At 40.7% G+C, this 20,427-nt stretch overlaps 1 long non-coding RNA gene across 1 annotated transcript; it reads right to left on the minus strand.

The window, feature by feature from the left end:
- Positions 1-4,161: 4,161 nt before the first annotated feature.
- LOC123328723 lies at positions 4,162-18,917 on the minus strand. The gene is made up of 3 exons (XR_006543751.2): positions 18,897-18,917; positions 10,830-10,917; positions 4,162-7,697 (listed from the first exon to the last, which is right to left on the minus strand). It is a non-coding gene; the product is annotated as an uncharacterized LOC123328723 (long non-coding RNA).
- Positions 18,918-20,427: the final 1,510 nt, after the last annotated feature.

The following is a 20,427-nucleotide window of genomic DNA, read 5'->3' on the forward strand; positions in this document are numbered from 1 at the left end:
GTCAGACACGACTGAGTGATTTCACTTTCACTTTTCACTTTCATGCATTGGAGAAGGAAATGGCAGCCCACTCCAGTGTTCTTGCCTGGAGAATCCCAGGGACAGGGGAGCCTGGTGGGCTGCCATCTATGGGGTCGCACAGAGTCAGACATGACTGAAGCGACTTAGCAGCAGCAGCAGCATCACAAAGTTGGAGGAAATGAGGTGATCTATAGCCAGAGTTGGTCTTCCTGTTATTTTACCTATTTATTTATTTTTTAATGTTTTGGTTTCTTTTTCTCCAGTCCTTTATTTTTTTCTTTCTTCCTTTAAAAAGAAAAGTAATTTTATTTATTTTTGTTTTTGGCTGTGCTGGGTTTTCATTGCTGCACAGGCATTCTCTGGTTGCCACGAGCGGGGGCTACTCTCTCATTGCAGTGCATGGGCTTCTCGTTGAGGTGACTTCTCTTGTGTGGAACATGGGCTCTGTAGTTGTGGTGGGCTTAGCTGTGGGATCTTCCCAGACCAAGTATTGAACCCAGGTCTCCTGCACTGGCAGCCAACCCTTTACCACTGAGTCACCCGGGAAGCCTCTCTTTTTCTTTTTTAAATTTATTTTTATTTATTTGCTGCACTGGGTTTTAGTTGCAGGCGCTTGGGATCTTTAGTTGCCTGTGAACTCTTATATGGGTCTAGTTCCCTGACCGGGAATTGAACCCCGTTCCCCTGCACTGGGAGAGTGGAGTCTTGGCCACTGGACAACCAGGGAAGTCTGGTCTTCCTGTTATTACCCACTTGATTAAAACACCCCAGACAGCTTTCTTCTCCCTGCAAGGGCAGAGCCTGCACCGTTCAGCCACCCCATAGACTCCTTCTGCCCTCTTACTTCTTTCCCTCCAGACCCCAGCAGAACAATCACTTACACTAAAATGTAAGTCACTGAGAACTGGTGAGAATGCTCTCCATACAAAGGATGTATACTGTCAGTGTCTCAGAGAGTGTGCAGTGAGGCAGAATTATTATTTTTCTCCACTCCCTCCCTCACCACTATATGGATGAGGAAATTAAGCCCAGAGAGGATGGAGTGAGTTGTCTAAGCTCTAGTCTAGTTAAGGAAGCCACAAACAGAGGGAAGTGGTTTCTGTGTACTTTGAACACTGAAACCCTTGTTGGGAGAAATCCATCTGCAGAGGGACAAGGAATGATAAAGATAAAAGCAGAGCTGCTCTGATTGAAGAGGTGAGTGACCAAGAGTCACATGTTATGTGTGTCCCTACCAAGGCCAGTCCTTGAGGAAGTCTCTGGATTAGAGGGAGAGCCTTAGAGCGGTAGCATTGGTGAACATTTCCAATTGTTCACTGTAATAATAATAACACTTTTTAAGTCCTTACTACATGCCAGGAACTGTTCTAGGTGCTGTATCTATATTAACTTCTTTGTGTGTGCTCAATTGTTCAGGCGTGTCTGACTCTTTGTGACCCCATGGACTATATGTAGCCCAACAGGCTCTTCTGTCCATGGGATTTTCCAGGCAAGAATACTGGAGTGGATTGCCATTTCCTTTTCCAGGGGATCTTCCTGACTGAGGAATTGAACCAACGTCTCCTGCACTGCAGGTGGATTCTCTACTGCTGAGCCACTGGGGAAGCCCATACGTGTATATACATTCTTTTAATTACTTTTTCCATTATGGTTTATCATAGGATATTGGAGATAGTTCCCTGTGTTATACAGGGAATATTACATTAATATTATATTAATTTAATACATTATAATTATATTATTAATATAATATTATATTAATATTATTAATATTACCCTGATTAGCACAAGTTGTAGTATGGAAATAGCATTTATTAATTGCCTTTTATATGCTCAATGTTGTGCTAGGATATTACATATGCACTATCTCATTTAACTATGGTTACCACCTTGAGACTTAATTACTTTTAATTTTACAGATGAAGAACCTGAAAATTAGATAAGCTACTTTTTTTTTTTTTTAACAAGATCACACAGCTAGTAAGAGGCCAAGAAAGGATTGGCCTCCCCAGCTTTAGAAATTATGCTGTCTCTCTCTCTAAAAGTTAATTATTTCATGATAGATTCTTCAAATATATCTGGCTCACACTCAATGGCAGGAGCAGCTGAGAACCAAAGCCAGTGATCTCCCTTCTTGAATTGTGTCATGATCTGTGTCTCCTTGTTTTACGAATTCAACCATTTTTTGCTTGTTGACCCTTGGTTTCACATTCTTACCCTAATCCTCACCCGGGACACAGTTGCTTTCTTGCTGAGTGAGACGTGGTCTTCTAGGTGTGGTCTGTGGTCCTAGCTTTCTGGTTTTAGGCACCAAGAGCCCTGAGGGTGAAAAGCCCCGTATTCCTCTGGGGCTTTCTAGGGCCTAGACTTAGCAAGACAACCCTGCTTTACCTCGCTTCCCACCAGGGATGAGAGATGCTGGTATTATGAAAGTATTTCCAAGGTGTTTCACGTTGCCTGTTTTGCAATACTTTGCTAGGTTCTTAAAGAATGCAATATAAATTTTTAAGCCCAGTAGTAAAGTATAAGTTACTACATAATAGAACACTTAAATTATTGAGGGGATAGCATCGTCCTGAGAGTTCTCAAAGGAGTACTTGTTGAAGAGCTAAGTCTGCTCAGTGCAGCTATTGAAAGCAAGGACAAAATCTAAAGTCTATGTTTTATAAGAACTAGGAAAAAAAAAATTTTGCTTTCCCAAAGGGACGTGTGCATTTTTTGCCTCCTTCTCCAGACAGGAAACCACTCAGCCAGATCACCAAGGCTTCCTCTTCCTTGGTTTCATCTCACACCCAGACGGCTGACGTACATGTACTAAATGCTCATAACTTTTCGTGGCTCTTATTAGTCCTTGGAGAGTATACTAACCTTTCCCATAGATGCCAATGAGATAAATAAAGACCATAAAACAGAATACATACATATTATGTTGGGATTAAGTATTCAAAATGACTCCCAAATGAATACTGTAGTTATTTCAGTTAGATTCATGGTACATCTGCCATGTGCAAGGTTCCAAGATGTACATTGGAGACACAGTTCTGGCCTTCAAGAAAATTGTATACTAGCAGGGAACTAATCCTTCACAGAAGTAAAATTTAGCTGTAAAACAGAGGCACAAAGTTGTATAAGGCCTGTGATACAGGTCCATAAATACAAACTTTCTCACCTAGAAAATTCCAGGCTCACGTGGTTTATCCAGGAAATTCTACAAAATATTAAAGAAATCTTATATAAAATCCTCCAGAGAAAAGAAAGAGAAGCAATATTTCCTGTTCCATGTATCTAGCATATTGGCACCCTACTTCAGTACTCTTGCCTGGAAAAGCCCATGGGCGGAGGAGCCTGGTGGGCTGTGTAGTCCATGGGGTCTCAAAGAGTCAGACACGACTGAGAGACTCCGCTTTCACTTTTCATTTTCCTGCATTGGAGAAGGAAATGGCAACCCACTCCAGCGTTCTTGCCTGGAGAATCCCAGGGATGGGGGAGCCTGGTGGGCTGCCGTCCATGGGGTTGCACAGAGTCGGACACGACTGAGGTGACTTAGCAGCAGCAGCATAACTTGACTAGCAAAATCTGATAAGAGTATTATGAAAAGGAAACACAAAGGTCAGCCTGAGTCAAGAACTTGCATTTCTAAAATATTCAATTTGGGCATGATATATTCTGATCTATCACAGAGTTCTGTTTGTTCATATTTTGTTAAGGATTTTGCAGAGAAAAAAGCAGGTAAGACATTGGAACAGACATTCCCCCAAAGAGGGTATTTAAATGATTAGTAAATAGATAGAAATTAATATACAGGCACTCAACTTTACTAGTTAATCAGCAAAATGCCACATGTAATACCTCTACTCATCAGAATGGCTGAAATTAAAAAGGCACGCATTATCAAGTATTGGTGAGATTGTGTGGCAACTGGAAGTCTTATTTATTGCGGATGTTTATGTAAAGTGGTACAGTTACTAAGACCATGGTTGATATCTTCTACTGAAGTTAAGGATTCTATGCTATATTTTGACCTAGGAATTCCATTCCAAGTTATTCACCTAACAGATATGTCTACCAGGTGATAGTTTTAACTGTGTTCATAACAATTTTATTCATAACAGAAAAAAACAACTCAAAGATCCACCAGCAAAAAATAAAACTGGATACTATATTACAATGAAAACAAATGAACCACAGTGACTCACAGCAAGCATCATGGATTTATTTTGCAAATATATAGGAGACAAGACACTAGTCATAAAAAATACATTCCACGTCATTATAAAGATCAAAATGGGTACAATTAAGCTGGAGGGATTAAGAATTACGTGCTAAAAGTAGAAAATGCTGCTGCTGCTGCTGCTAAGTCGCTTCAGTCGTGTCTGACTCTGTGCGACCCCATAGACGGCAGCCCATCAGGCTCCCCTGTCCCTGGGATTCTCTAAGCAAGAACACTGGAGCGGGGTGCCATTAAAGTAGAAAATAGGAAAGTGATTACCATAAAATCAAGATGGTTATTCTGTTGGGAGGGAGGGACTTGGCTGTGATTAGGAAAAGGTATTCAAGTGGCTTTGAAAATGGAAGGGCCTTATTTCTTGACCCGAGTTGCATGAATGGTTAATTTATAATTCATTAGGCTGTACTTTTATGGGTGTGTGTTATATTTCACCGTAAAAAGGTTAAAGAATCTATGTCTTTAGCTCATATCGCTTTCCTGAGTTTTTGATTTTATGTATTTCAATGCCTAAAGGACCTTTCCATTGACATGTGCCACTGGCACTCCAAACTCAATATACCTCAAATTATAAATTTATTCTACCCCCAGACCTGCTCTGTTCCTCAAGCTGGTGAAAACCACCATCATCCACTTCATCTTCCAAGCCAGAAATCAGGATAGCATCATGAATTCCTGCCTTTTCTTTAAGCATCATATACAATAATGTTTGGTGGACTTTTACCTCTTAATATATTCTTAACTTAACGTTCCTGTTCACTTCCTGACTACTGCCTTTGTGCTCACTATCAGGATATCTGATCTGTTTCACTCCAACAGCTTCCTGAATGTCTCACTTTTCTCCTAGCTGGTTATGTCTTTCTTTGTCCTATCTTCCATGCGGTTGTCAGAGAGCTCTCCTATAAAATACTAATCTGATCATGTCCACCCCCTCATTAGACTTGCACTGGCTTAAGCCACCTTACACAAATCATCCTTCACCTTCCTGTATAGATTTATGAATGATGCTTTCTTACAGTTCATGCTCCTGAAACAGGGTCTTATGTATTAAGCTGCGGTGATTGCAGAATGAAACAGTGACATCAACTGTCCCCCTTTCTCCTGCCTGTCACCCTTGTCTTGTACCATTTCCCTACCTTACTCAGGTAACCTCACCTTAGTCTTACAGGGCATAGATGCTCTTAGAACACCTTGCATATACCTCTGTGGGTTCAGCAATCATTTCCTCGGCTCTGAGCTCCAGGGAATATAACAGAGAAAGTACTCAACGTTTTTTGACTGAAAGAATTCAGAGGCAGAAAGTGTTACCTCTCATGAGAAAATTCAAGAGACCTCACTGTCCATCTGTAGTAGACTTTTGAGAGTTGCTAGAATATTCGGAATGGAGAGAATGTCACAAATGCAGCAGTAGAGACAGAAATTTGAGTGGTTCCACAGGAAAGAGTGGTTGTTGGGTGTTTATAAGTGTAGGACTCCTTTTGGAAGATTGATTTAAAGAAAATCTGCCATGTCTGCAGTTAGGCTATTCAACATTCAGTTTGACTGGAGCTTGATGAGGGCATTATTTTCCATTGATTATTTTTTATTCAATACATGACAGAATGACTACATGCCTGAACCGGCTGCAAAATCATAAATATTTAAATCCAAGCTATTTGCAATGCATAGAGATAATCAAGTCATGAGAGCTAACTTATATGTTTGGTGACTTGGTTATTGATTTTTCCAGCTCCAATCTAAATTCTATAGCAATTCACAGAAATGGCTTACAGCAGACGCTTTTAATACTGCAGTAAATGGCAATCTTATATACACAAGTCCAGAGAACAAGAGATCTAGAAAAGAACAGTAGATGATCGTCTAATACACATGGGTTCAAAGAACAAGAGATTCAGAAAAGATCTGAGCCATCGTGTGTCTCCATTTCTAAATATCAGACAATGAAACAGTCTCAGGGGCCAAATGATGTATTCACATCCCATGGTTAATTAGAATCAGGCCTGGAATCCAGGTCTCCTGACTCCCAGGCCAAAGTTCTTCTTTGTATGAGTGTCATATACACCTCAAACCATTCATATAAAGAAGGAGGGGAAGGAGTCCTACTGTTGTTTCTGTTTCTTTAAGATTTTTTTTTTTTGATGTGAATCATTTTTTTAAGTCTTTATTAAATTTGTTACAATATTACTTCTGTTTTGTTTTTGTGGCCAGGAGGCAGGCATGCAAGAGTCTCAGCCCCTCCACCAGGGATGGAATCTGTACCCTCTGCCCTGGAAGGCAAGGTCTTTAACCCCTGGACCACCAGCGAGGTCCCCCTTCTGCTTTTTTATTTATCTGATACAGATATGAAGACTGTTTACCCAAGGGAGTAGTGATAACCATGACAGCAAGACGTTCTTCTTTCTTGTAGATCACCTGTGTCTCAGGCTGTCACACAGCTGGTGTGATCTCTCTGGTCTCTCTCAGTAGCTTTTCAGAAAAGCCTTATGCCTCTTGGGCCACTCCAGGTGAGAGACCTTTGGACATCGATGTGAACAAGGCTGATTATCACTGCTTCAGGCTCAGTGGTCCTTGTTACTGACTATAAAATTTCTGCCTATTTACTTCGATGGAGGATAAGAACCTACAGAATTAAAATGGGAAAATCCTGTCATTCATTCATGTATTATTTAACGTAACAAACATTTACGAAATGCCTACTATTTTAAAGATTCTGAGCTAGACTTAAGTCCCATGAAGAGAGGCAGAATGCTAAAGAAACACATGCTTCAAACAAAGCAAACCGTTCACTGGTCCTGGAACCTTGGACAGCCGACTGACTATCTCTAATTCAGTGTTGTCTTCTGTGCCGTGGGGATTGTGGCACTATTATGAAGTTATTATGTAGAACACTGGTTCCCTGCCCCACATCACAGGCGTGATTTTGCTCCCCAGTGGACATCTGGCTATATCTGGAGACACTTTTTAGGTGTTACAAGTAGGAGGCAGGTGCTCCACAGTGCATAATATTGCAAATAACAATGAATTGTCTATCAAAATGTCAGTTGTGCTCAGGTCTAGAAACTCTGCTATCAAATACCTGCCCTAATGCCTATGTAATAGAAATGATGTGTCCACCACAGCCATGACTCATGGGGGACTTCCACTGATCCTAGCCAGTGCCTCTATGAAAGTGGTCATTGCCACAGAAGCTGTCCATCCACCTTTCTTCTGGAAGCTTAGTCTAGGGGCCAGATCATTGAATGGGTGTTGTCCATAGATGATGTAGAGGTGATGGGAGTGGGCAGGAGAATTGGTCCTTCATTGCTGAAGCACAGCCCCAAGGCTGCTTGCTGTCAGCTCCCTGGTCCTCCTGATGGAAGATCCTTCTTCCTCCCACTGTTGAACCAAAGGTTCTCATCCTCTCCTGTCCAAGTTCATCTTCCACTTCTTGCCTAGCTGGTCTATCTGATCTCTGCAAGAAAAGATCAAATAAATGAAAAATGTTCCTACAAACAAGGCACCATATTTTATAAACATACATAGAAATCCATCTTTTTTGCTGTTTAGGCCAGTGGTTTCTTCTCTCTTTAAGTCCTAATGGGTGACAAATACACAGTAAGAAATGGAGGTAGAGGAGACAAAAACCCTCTGAGAACTAGAAAGAGTGAGTATGGAGGGCTAAAAACATAAATATACAGTCACACTCATGCTTGTGAAATACAATAGGAACACTTGAGTTAGACTACTTTGTGGTGGGCCTGCTATAGACTATTTGCTCAGTCACTGTCACCTCTTGGTTTCCTTCACCAAGGATGAGAATAAATTCTGAGAGGTGCTTAGTGTAGCTACCACGATGGTTGGTTGACTGGTTGCTTGGATAGACGTCTACAGACTTTTGGACACCAGCTCTGCCCAAGTGACTGAGTGCCCTGTGGCTAATGTCTATGGAGTATATACTATATGCTGGCCATGGTACTGAGTACACACATGATTTATTTCATCTACACTGCTTCTAAGCCCTATGATGTAAGTGCTGTTATTCCCTTGATGTTACCCATGAGGATATCAGAGTTATCCATGAGGATATTGGAGTTAGGAGAGGTTAAGTGACTAGACCAGAATTATACCATTGGCAGGTGGTAGAACAGACTTCATCCAAGGTAGCTTGACACAAAATATGACACTTTCACCATAGGCTATGCCAGCTTCCTTTATTTTGGTATCCATGCCAATATGAAAAGGAGAAGCATATCCACATTTATATAAAGCAAGACTTAAAGCAAGCATTTGAGGCAAAAGGAAAAATGTATGACCATGTAACAGATTGTTTAAGCTTCCTCTATATTATTAGGTAGCATCAGAGATAGGAATTTTTCTTCAATAAATTTTGTGCTTTCCCCAAAATTCAAAGATATAATCATTTCCTTTGACATTATTTATAAAAGTGATTCATTTTTTACTTAGCCTTTTATGAATTCTACTTTTTTTATATCAAGTTGTCTTTCCCACTAATGAGTAATAAATTATACTCTTGATCATTGTGTTACTTAAAATATATGAAGTTCCCCATCCTTGAACCTCATATATTTTAAGTAACACAATGATCAAGAGTATAATTTATTACTCATTAGTGGTACCAATACAATATTATAAAGTTAAAAAATAAAATAAAAAAAAGAAAAAATATATGAAGTTTCTGTGCATTATTAATTTCCAAGTGGAGTATCATTTAAGGTAGGGTGGAGGTTGTGAAACAATGCTTTTTAAAATGCAGTTACCAGGGCTTGTGTTTAGAACTAGGGACTCATTATCTTTATATATATAAAATAAAAAACCCTGGCCACTTTTATATAGCTTTATTTTGGTAGGTTCTCCCCGTGTGGAGCAAAGCGTGGTTACAGGCGGGTACTATGCTTGACTGTGCAACCTGTGTTCTTTACACGGTGAGTCCGTGTCCAAGGTGTGCTGAGGCTGGCTGATACTTCTGAGCACTGACTATGCGCATCACCTCCCAGCTCCACATTCAGTGACATTACTTCAGTGGCTTAAACTCGGCCTTGATGGGCATATGTACCCAACGGAAACTGGCAGCCTCTACAGATGAGTGAGCTGATTGATAAACATTGATCAGCACACCACTGGGCTCAGTGAGGGGAGAGGAACTGAGGGATTAAAATTTAGCCCCTGCCCTGCTCCCTGATGTGAAGGTGAGCAGGAAGGGCCTACTTTGTTTTCACTCAAACAAAACTGCCCTCTGCTCACAGCTGTATGCCACAAGCTGAAGGAGGCCTTCCCTGCTAATTTACACAAAGGCCACACGTGGGCTAGCACCCTGAGCTGAGAACTGTGGTTCCCAAAGCTGGCCCATCATCAGAATGATTTTAATTTTTTTTTAAAAATATAGATGTTAGGGCTTTTCAAAGATTTTGGTTTTGTTTATGTAGCATTCAATAATTGTTGCTTACCTACACTTCTTCCTAATGGGCAAAATCTAGTTTTATTTGGGTATTTCCTGACTCAGATTGGTAGCTGAATTTCTAGCTCCAGAGTTTTAATCATGAGTGACAAAAACCAATCAGGATGAACTATTCCCCTTGCTACTGATTTGCTTAAGGGTAGGCATGTGACCCAGTTGTTATCAATTACATAAAGCTAATTATGTTGAGGAAGATTGAGGGCAGGAAGAGAAGAGAGCCACAGAGGATAAGATGGTTGGATGGCATCACCAACTCAATGGACATGAGTTTGAGCAAACTCTGAAAGACAGTGAGGGACAGGGAAGCTTGGCATGTTGCAGTCCCTGGGATCACAAAGAGTCAGACAGTACTTAGCTACTGAACAAAGGATGATGCATGCTAAGTACATGAGGCTAATTAGATGAGACTAAGTCAGCTTTCTGAGAAGGCAATGGCACCCCACTCCAGTACCCTTGTCTGGAGAATCCCAGGGATGGCGGAGCCTGGTGGGCTGCCGTCTATGGGGTCGCACAGAGTCGGACACGACTGAAGCGACTTAGCAGCAGCAGCAGCAGCAGCAAGTCAGCTTTGAGGCTGCAGAGGAAGGTTCTAAATTAGAGAGACATAAGAAAACATGGCCCCTTCTGCCTCTTTACATTGCTGAAGATTGTATAACAGAGACTATTTTATTGTCTAGAAGAGGTGCAACCATTTTTGATTAACAAGGAGAAGCAACTGGAAGACAAAGCTGATCCGCTCAGCATGGCTTTGTGGATGACACACTAAATTAGTGTTAAAACTGACCAAAGCTTAAACTTCCTATTAATTGCTTAACACAATTTGAGTGGGTATCTTCTGTTACTTGAAATCATAAGCAGTTTTACCAATATGTTTTTTTAATTTAATTTTATTTTTAATATAAATTTATCTATTTTAATTGGAGGCTAATTACTTTACAATATTGTATTGGTTTTGCCATACATCAACATGAATCCGCCACGAGTGTACACGTGTTCCCCATCCTGAACCCCCCTCCCACCTCCCTCCCCATCCCATCCCTCTGGGTCATCCCAGTGCACCAGCCCCGAGCATCCTGTATCATGCATCGAACCTGGACTGGCGATTCGTTTCACATATGCAATATTTACCAATACGTCTTGGATAAGTCCTTGGGAATCTGTGTCTTAAAAGTTTTCCAAAGTTTTGGAAAGTTCGGGAATCACCAATTTAAGTCTCCTGTAAACAAATGTACAGTTTTCTTAAAGTTGTGTCTAGCTGTTTACCCATTTAGTTTCTGTGTGGTCACATAAGCCTTGGGGCAGATGGCGCTCTGAGGAAATAGCAGGCCAGGAGCATCCCTGCCCATTTGCCCCAGTATCCTGTAAAACTATCAGTCTCTACATGTGGCATGGTGTGAAAAGTATTGGGAAGTACCGAACCGTTGTGTTTAACATACTGCGATGGAAAGAAAATAGGACTCAGTCACTAGAGAGTTGTGTACTCTTAGAAATGCACTTTGTCTCTCTCTCTTTTTTTTTAGGTTGGGGAAAATCTCATGGACAGAGCACTTTGTTTCTCAGTTCTGCCATCTATACTGTCATTTCAAGTTGGTGATTTTAATGACCATGAATAATACTGAGGATACAGTACACAATTTGGATATGACCTCCTTGCCACCCTGTCCTTTGTGTTCTTTCTTGTGCTTTGAGTGGTAAAGAGGGGAGTAGATTGGTACCAGTTGTGCATTTTAGTGGTGGAAACTCCCATTCATTGAGAGATAATATTACAAATACTGAGCATTATTATTGTTTGGCAGGAACAGATGGGTATTGCCAGCTCTTTAAAAGCAGCCATGATGCACAGGTAGACTAGGACAGCTGAGTTAGCAAGTCCAAGCTCCCTTTCTGACTTGCTGTGACCTTACTTTCTATAATATCATCCATTGACCCAGGTCCCCATCCTTACTTCTTGCTTTAATCCTTGGCTTCTTCTATTCTGGGACTCTCCTATTCAGACTTCTAACAGACTTCTGCCTTCCTCAGATGACTTGGACCCTTAACTCTGTGCCCCCCCCCCCCCAAAAAAAATATATATATATATATATTTATCACCAGGAAATTTAAACAAAAGGTATTAGTTATCTATTTTCATTTAGAAATTTATATCCACACAAAAAGGAAACTTTATTTCCACCGTCCAAACATACTGAGTCTTAATATTTTATTTCCATTTAGAATTATTGCTATATCCATGCTGTTTTATTTTAAAATAAAACAAAAAACACTAACACCTCAATTCCTAAATCTTCAAAGCACCTCTGAATCTTTTCTTTCTGTCCTTCGCCTTTTAACATCCAGGCCATCACCAAGACCTGTGGACTATCTCTACCTATATCTCAAATTCATCCACTTCTTTTTGTTTCCACTGCCACCTCCTTGCCCAGCCATTGCCATTTCTTACTTTGTTTACTCCAGTAGCCTCCCAACTCATCTGGTTTTCACCCTTATTTGTTTCATAGACTTCATTTTACTTTTCACAGTTTATATTAAATCTTGTTATTACCATCTAAAGAACTCTCCAGAAGTTTCCAGAAGTACCTAGAATAAAATCCAGATCCCTTTCAAATCATTAAAAAGATCCAGTGTGGTCTGATCTGCCTACCTACACCCTCTCCACTACTCCCTGCATGGATTCTTTTCTAGTCATTTCACCCCAGGGCCTTTACATTTCCTATTTCCTCTTCCTGGAAAGTTAATCCTCTGGTTTTTGCAGAAGGCTGTCCCTTCCCTGGTCTCAAGGCTAATGTTATGTCCACAGAGTGACCTCTCCTGCTTTGAACCAAAGCAGCCTCTTCATCCACTTGTTACCAGATCACCCTGGTTTCTTTCCTTCTATGCATGTGTCAGATTCTAAAATTACCTTTAAAAACATTAAAAAGTTTCCTTTTTGTTTGAAAGTAAGATGGAGGAGAATCATGTCCTTGCCTAACATGTATTGATGTATGCAGTGTTTCAAGTGATTCCTGGCAACATGTAATCAGTATCCAATAAATATGTATTTAATGGGTCAATGAATGAATGAATAACTGAGATCATAGTGAATATTCCTTTTTGTGTTTTTGTTTTTTCATTTTCTAAACTGTTAGCTGGTATGTTGTAAACCTGAAAAAAATGCCCATAGGACACAATGGCCCCACCAAATGTTGACTGATACATGAACAAATGTAAAATGTATTTATGTTCCTTATGCTTATAATTCTTATATGGCTCTAGAGCCAAACCACATTTACAAACTACATACTACTAACAAAGCTACTGTTGATTTAAAAAAAATAAAGTCAATCTAAAAGTTGAGAGTTATGTTTTATTAGGTGGGAATTTTTAGGACTTCAAGCCCAGGAGATAGCATCTCAAGTAGCCCTAAGAGAACTGCACTGAGGAAGCAAGGCAGGAGCCTTTTGCAACAAAGGGCAGGTAGTCTAAACATCCATAGATTGTTGTTAAAGCAAAGCAGATATCTCAAGTTAAGGTATTTAGCACTTTTCTATGTATAGGAAAATGCAAGAGGTTGGGTTTACTGAAATCATTCCTTTCATATGTATCTCAGCTATCTGGGGCTAGTATCCTGTGTTTTTTTCACATCCGAAACTCCCTTGGGACTCACCCTAGGGAGTGGCGGCAATCCTAATGGCTAAAGTCATCCTTGTTCACTGATACAGCAGGAAATATTCCACTTATCACAATAAAAGCAATTCAAATTGACAATTACTGACTTGATGTGAATAGATGATGTTTTGATGAAATGAAGTCACCACTCACAGGGGAATAAGGTACCGATTCTTATGACACAGACTCTTTTGAACTCACAGGACTATCCTGTCATTTGCTCCATGACAGTTCCATTTTTCATTTTTTCTCTTAGAACTGCTGCAGAGCTTTAATTTCTACACCATGCTGTGACTTGTGTTTATTTGGAAGGAGTGTGATGTACTGGAAGCTCACTTACGTCTGACTTTTCTCATTAACCCTTTCAATTACGTCTAGTTCTGCTTCTGAATGTGATATGATCTTTAACCTGAAGTAAACAGGGCCAGTGGAGTCATGTTTCAGGCTTGTTTTTAAGGATGTGACTATCCAGGTAGTCCAGCATAAATTTACAGTGGGCTGTGATGTGCTGTCTCAGAATTCCAGGGAAGCATCTCCTGGCGAGCTTCCCTGGTGGCTTAGTGGTAAAGAGTCTTCTGCCTACCATGCAGGAGATGTGGGTTCAATCCCTGGGTCAGGAAGATCCCCTGGAGAAGGAAATGGCAACCTACTCCAGTATTCTTGCCTGGAGAATTCCATGGACAGAGGAGCCTAATGGGCTACAGTTCATGGGGTCAAAAACATGAGTCAGACATGAGTAAGCATACATGCACACATATATCTCTTGGCAAAAAGTAGTCAGAAGCAGGGAGGCAACCGGTAGGGTTCTGCAAGTGACAGCAAAGCCCTTCTTTGGGGGCTTTGGGGGTGGGGTCAAATGGCAAGTAGATGGGCTCTGAGAGAAGCTCGGCCACAGGGGGATGGAATGCCTTAGAGGGGCAGAAGGTAGTCTCTTCCTCATGGCTCAGCCAGCCTGTCCTGAAACATTAGAAAACCACACATTGTTTGGTAAGATTGGACTCCTTCAAGAAGATGGTGAGGAGTGAGCTCTGCATGGAGATGGTACAAGAATGGAATGGAAAGACAGAGGCAAGAGTAGAGATTGACTGACATGGTTCTGGATGAATCCACATCCAGGAAATGTAATTTATTTAATTTTCCAAATGATATCTGGTTTATATATAGTATCAACACACATCTCCTTAAGCATAGCATCATGCATACTACATAACATTAAACACGCTGTCTCATGTGTATGAGTATGTTTTATATTTACATATTTATGTGTATGGGACTTCCAAGGTGGTGCTAGGGGTAAAGAACATGACTGCCAATGCAGGTGACATGAGAGAGGCAGGTTCAGTCCCTGGGTTGGAAGATCCCCTGGAGGAGGGTGTGTCAACCCACTCCAGTATCCTTGCCTGGAAAATCCCATGGACAGAGGAGCTTGGTTAGATACAGTCTATAGGTTCACAAAGAGTTGGACACGACTCAAGTGACTTAATCTGTGTGCATTTATGTATATATTTATCATATTTTAAATTTACATTCAAAAAGTGAACATCATGGCATCTGGTCCTATCACTTCATGGCAAATAGATGGGGGGAACAATGGAAACAGTGGCAGAGTTTATTTTCTTGGGCTCCAAAATCACTGCAGATGTTGATTGCAGCCATGAAATTAAAGGATGCTTTATCCTTGGAAGAAAAGTTATGACCAACCTAGACAGCATATTAAAAAGGAGAGACATTATTTTGCTAACAAAAGTCCATCTAATCAAAGCTATGGTTTTTCCAGTAGTCATGTATGGATGTGAGAGTTGGACCATAAGGAAAGCTGAGTGCTGAAAAATGGATGCTTTTAAACTGTGGAGTTGGACAAGACTCTTGAGAGTCCCTTGGACTCCTTATTGCAAAATTCAGACTTAAATTGAAGAAAGTAGGGAAAACCACTAGATCATTCAGGTATGACCTAAGTCAAATCCCATATAATTATATAGTGGAAGGGACAAATAGATTAAAGATATTAGGTCTGATAGAGTGCCTGAAGAACTATGGATGGAGGCTTGTGACATTGTACAGGATGTGGTGATCAAAACCATGCCCAAGAAACAGAAATGCAAAAAGGCAAAATGTTTGTCTGAGGAGACCTTATAAATAGCTGAGAAAAGAAGAAAAGTGAAAGGCAAAGGAGAAATGGAAAGATATATCCATTTGAATGCAGAGTTCCAAAGAATAGCAAGGAGAGATAAGAAAGCCTTCCTAAGAGATAACAATGCAAAGAAATAGAGCAAAACTATAGAATGGAAAAGACTAGAGATCTCTTCAGGAAAATTAGAGATACCAAGAGAACATTTCAAGCAAAGATGGACACAATAAAGGATGGAAGCAGTATGGACCTAACAGAAGCAGAAGATATTAAGGAGAGGTGGCAAGAATACACAGAGGAACTTTATAAAAAAGATCTTCATGACCCAGATAACCATGATGGTGTGATCACTCACCTAGAGCCAGATATCCTGGAATGCGAAGTCAAGTGAGCCTTAGGAAGCATCACTACAAACAAAACTAGTGGAGGTGATGGAATTTCAGTTGAGCTGTTTTAAATCCTAAAAGATGATGTTGTGAAAGTGCTTCACTCAATATGCCAGCAAATTTGGAAAACTCAGCAGTGACCACAGGACTGGAAAAAGTCAGTTTTCATTCCAATCCCAAAGAAAGGCAATGCCAAAGTATGCTCAAACTACTGCACAATTGCACTCATCTCACATGCTAGCAAACTAATGCTCAAAATTCTCCAAGCCAGGCTTCAGCAGTACGTGAACCATGAACCTCCAGATGTTCAAGCTGGATTTAGAAAAGTCAGAGGAACCAGAGATCAAATCCAATATCTGTTGGATCATCAAAAAAGCAAGAGAATTCCAGAAAAAAAAAAATCTGCTTTATTGACTACACCAAAGCCTTTAACTGCGTGGATCACAACAAACTGTGGAAAATTCTTAGAGATGGGAATACCAGACCACCTTACCTCCCTCCTGAGATATCTGTATGCAGGTCAAGAAGCAACAGTTAGAACCAGACATGAAACAATGGACTGGTTCCAGATCGGGAAAGGAGTATATCAAGGCTGTATATTGTCATCATGCTTATTTAACTTATATACAGAGTACATCATGTGAGATGCCAAGCTGGATGAAGCACAAGCTGGAATCAAGACTTCTGGGAGAAATATATTCAGATGATACAACTCTTATGGAAGAAAGTGAAGAGCAACTGAAGAGCCTCTTGGTGAAAATGAAAGAGGAGAGTGAAAAAGCTAGCTTATTTAATACCCAACATTAAAAAAACTAAGATCATGGCATCCAGTCCCATCACTTCATGGCAAATAGATGGGGAAACCATGGAAAGAGTGAGAGACTTTATTTTCTTGGGCTCCAAAATCACTGCAAATGGTGACTGCAGCCATGAAATTTAAAGATGCTTGCTCCTTGGAAGAAAAGCTATGACCAACCTAGACAGCATATGGAAAAGCAGAGACCTTACTTTGCTGACAAATGTCCATCTAGTCAAAGCTATAGTTTTTCCAGTAGTTGTGTATGGATGTGAGAATTGGAGCATAAAGAAAGCTGAGCACTGAAAAATTGGTGCTTTTGAACTGTGGTGTTGGAGAAGACTCTTGAGAGACTCTTAGACTGCAAGGAGATCCAACCAGTCTATCCTGGAAGAAATCAGTCCTGAATATTCATTGGAAGGACTGGTACTGAAGCTGAAACTCCAATCATTTGGCCACCTGATGTGAAGAACTGACTCTATAGAAAAGACCCTGATGCTGGGAAAGATTGAGGAGAAGGCAGTGGTACCCCACTCTAGTACTCTTGCCTGGAAAATCCCATGGATGGAGGAGCCTGGTAGGCTGCAGTCCATGGGGTCACTAAGAGTCAGACATGACTGAGCGACTTCACTTTCACTTTTCACTTGCATGCATTGGAGAAGGAAATGGCAACCCACTCCAGTGTTCTTGCCTGGAGAATCCCAGGGACAGGGGAGCCTGGTGGGCTGCTGTCTATGGGGTCACACAGAGTGGGACACGACTGAAGTGACTTAGCAGCAGCAGCAGCAGCTGGGAAAGATTGAAGGCAGGAGAAGGGGATGACAGAGGATAAGATGGTTGGATGGCATCACTGGCTTGATGGACATGAGTATGGGCAAGCTCCCAGAGTTGATATTGGACAGGGAGGCCTGGCATGCTGCATTCCATGAGGTTTCAAAGAGTTGGATATGACTGATATGACTGAGCGACTGAACTGAACTGAAATTTACATACTTAAAAACTTTCCTGTTTATATATTATACATTTGTATATAAAAGTTGATGTTTAGAATACATTTACAAAATTTTATTGAATTACAGTTGATGTACAGCAGTGTGTTAGGTTCAGGTGTACAGCAAAGTGAATCAGTTATACATATACATATATCCAGTGTTTTTTTAGATTCCTTTCCCATACAGGCTATTACAGAGTGCTTAGTAGATTTCCCTGTGTTATATAGTAGGTCCGTATTAGTTATCTATTTTTATATATTGTATATATAGTATGCATATGTTGTATAATATATATATGTTGATCTCAGTCTCCCAATTTAGTTGTCCCCCGTTACCCTTAAGAACCCTTACAAGTAAGTTCATTTGTACCCTTTTTTTAGATTCCACATATAACTGATACTATATTTGTCTTTTTCTGTCTGACTTCACTCTGTATGACAATCTCTAGGTCCATCCATGTTGCTGCAAATGGCATTTATTTTGTTCTTTTTTATGGCTGAGTAATAGTCCATTGTAAATATGTACCACATCTTTATCCATTCGCCTGTTGATGCACATTTAGGTTGCTTCCATGTCCTAGCTCTTGTAAATAGTGCTGCCGTGAACATTGGGGTGCATGTATCTTTTCAAATTATGTTTTTCTCTTGGTATATGCCTATGAGTGGAATTGCTGTGTCATTGGTAGTTCTACTTTTAGTTTTGTAAGGAAGCTCCATACTGTTCTCCATAGTCGCTGTACTAATTTACATTCCCATCAACAGTGCAGGAAGGTTCTTTTTTCTCCACACCCTGTCTAGCAAATTAAAATACATTTTAAAACCACAACTGATTAAAAAATTTAAAATGTGAAGAACTGTCTCAGAGATGACAAACTCTATTATCTTATATTTGCATATTTATAAAACTTGTGACTGTGTGAACACATGGCTAAGGCCGCCACTCCCTTTGGGCTTTGAAAGAGCCCAGTGCGAGGGAGGAGCCCTGAAACTTCGTTAGTTTCACGGTGTATTAGTTATTTATTGATCTGTAACTGATCAAATAGTTGTTATCTCACAGTTTCTGAGAATCTGTAGCACTATGTTGCAAAGCCTTTTTGAATCCTGGACCATGAGATTCCAAAACCTGTATTCTTAAACCGCTACAGCTCCCAACACTTCCAGCTCACTCATACCTCCCAGCTTTGTGCAAACTTGCTTTCTCTGCCTGGAACATTCCTGTCTTTCTCCTCATTCTACCTGGCAAACTTACCAGCACTCAGCCTAATTCTTGACTCCTCTGTGCATCCTTATTAATTTCTCTGGAATGACCGATGATTTGCTTCCTCTGCTGCTGCTGCTAAGTCGCTTCAGTCGTGTCCGACTCTGTGCGACCCCATAGATGGCAGCCCACCAGGCTCCCCCGTCCCTGGGATTCTCCAGGCAAGAATACTGGAGTGGGTATAAAAACCTGCCTTTCCCCCATTTAGCAAAGTTCTCAAAGGCTTTCAGTTGTTTAGCTGTCTGAAATATTGAGTATAAGTTGCTTGAATTCAAGGACCGTTTTTTTTTTTTTTTTTTTTTTTTCCTGTTCTCAAATTCACAGTAGTTGGCAAAGCTCTGACATGAGGTCGACCCCAGTAAATGTCTGTTTTGTGCGCAAATGGATTATCGTGGACTTGGAGAGACAGGGCTCATTTCTAAGGCCATATACCTATGCCATTTCTGGGTGATCAGCATTTAGTTAATGATCACAGCAAATCACTGAGGCCACAGGGACGCCGATGAAATCTGCTTCATCTGGAGAAAGGCACTGGGCCAGGGTAACCCCCAGTAAACCAGTCACCACAGGCTCCCTACTTTACATGGGTAGCAACCACATTTGGTAGATGGATTCTGTTTTCAGAACCTCTTTATATAAAACCTGTAAAATATGAAAACCTTGTCAAGCTTGATGCAGTGCTTTCCGCTGCACCATGGATTCACTGGACTTGCTCACATCAGGCACTGGGTTCTCAGGTGGCAGAATCAACCATCAGTTCACCTGTGTGTTAGGAGAATCCAGCTGGCTCTTATTCCCCAAGAGTACTTGTCTTTTCCAGGTGCACACACTTTACTTTAATAGTTTTCTTTCTTTCTGTAAATTGAAATCCTATATGCAGGACTATGTGACCCTGGAGCATAGTAAGAACACAAAAGGAAAACTCCAAACATTTATCCTCAGGTACCCTTCACCTTGGGCAGAAGGATCTGCTTGCTTCTCCTGAATCCACTCCATTTCCTGCACACCTATTCTTTCTCATATTTTTCTCTTGCTCCTCACTACCTGGCAGAATTCTAAAACATTTCCTCATAGGAATTCTCTGCATAATCACATGGAAGATTAACTCAGATTCAACCACTTGCACCATGCCCTCTCTGATCATCACTGCTTTTTTCCTTTTTGGAATTCCAATGGTATTTGCTGTTTGGTGCTTAGTCTAAGCCTCCCTTCTCACACTTTTACGTGTATGCACATCACCTGGGGGATTCAGTGGAAGTCGGGTTCTGATTCAGCAATCCAAATGGGGCCTGAGAGTCTGCATTTCTAACAAGCTTCCTTGCTGCTGGTTCCTGAACCACACTCTGAATAACAAGGGTTGAGACTACTTGGTTTTTTAAAATATTTGTTTATTTATTTTTATTATTGGAGTGTAGTTGCTTTACAATATTGTATTAGTTTCTGCTGTACAACAAAGTAAATCAGCTATATGTATACATATTATCCCCTGTCTTAGACCTCTCTCGCACCCTGTATCCCACCC

The sequence above is a fragment of the Bubalus bubalis genome, chromosome 12, assembly GCF_019923935.1.
Source record: "Bubalus bubalis isolate 160015118507 breed Murrah chromosome 12, NDDB_SH_1, whole genome shotgun sequence".
Taxonomy (NCBI): Eukaryota; Metazoa; Chordata; class Mammalia; order Artiodactyla; family Bovidae; genus Bubalus; species Bubalus bubalis.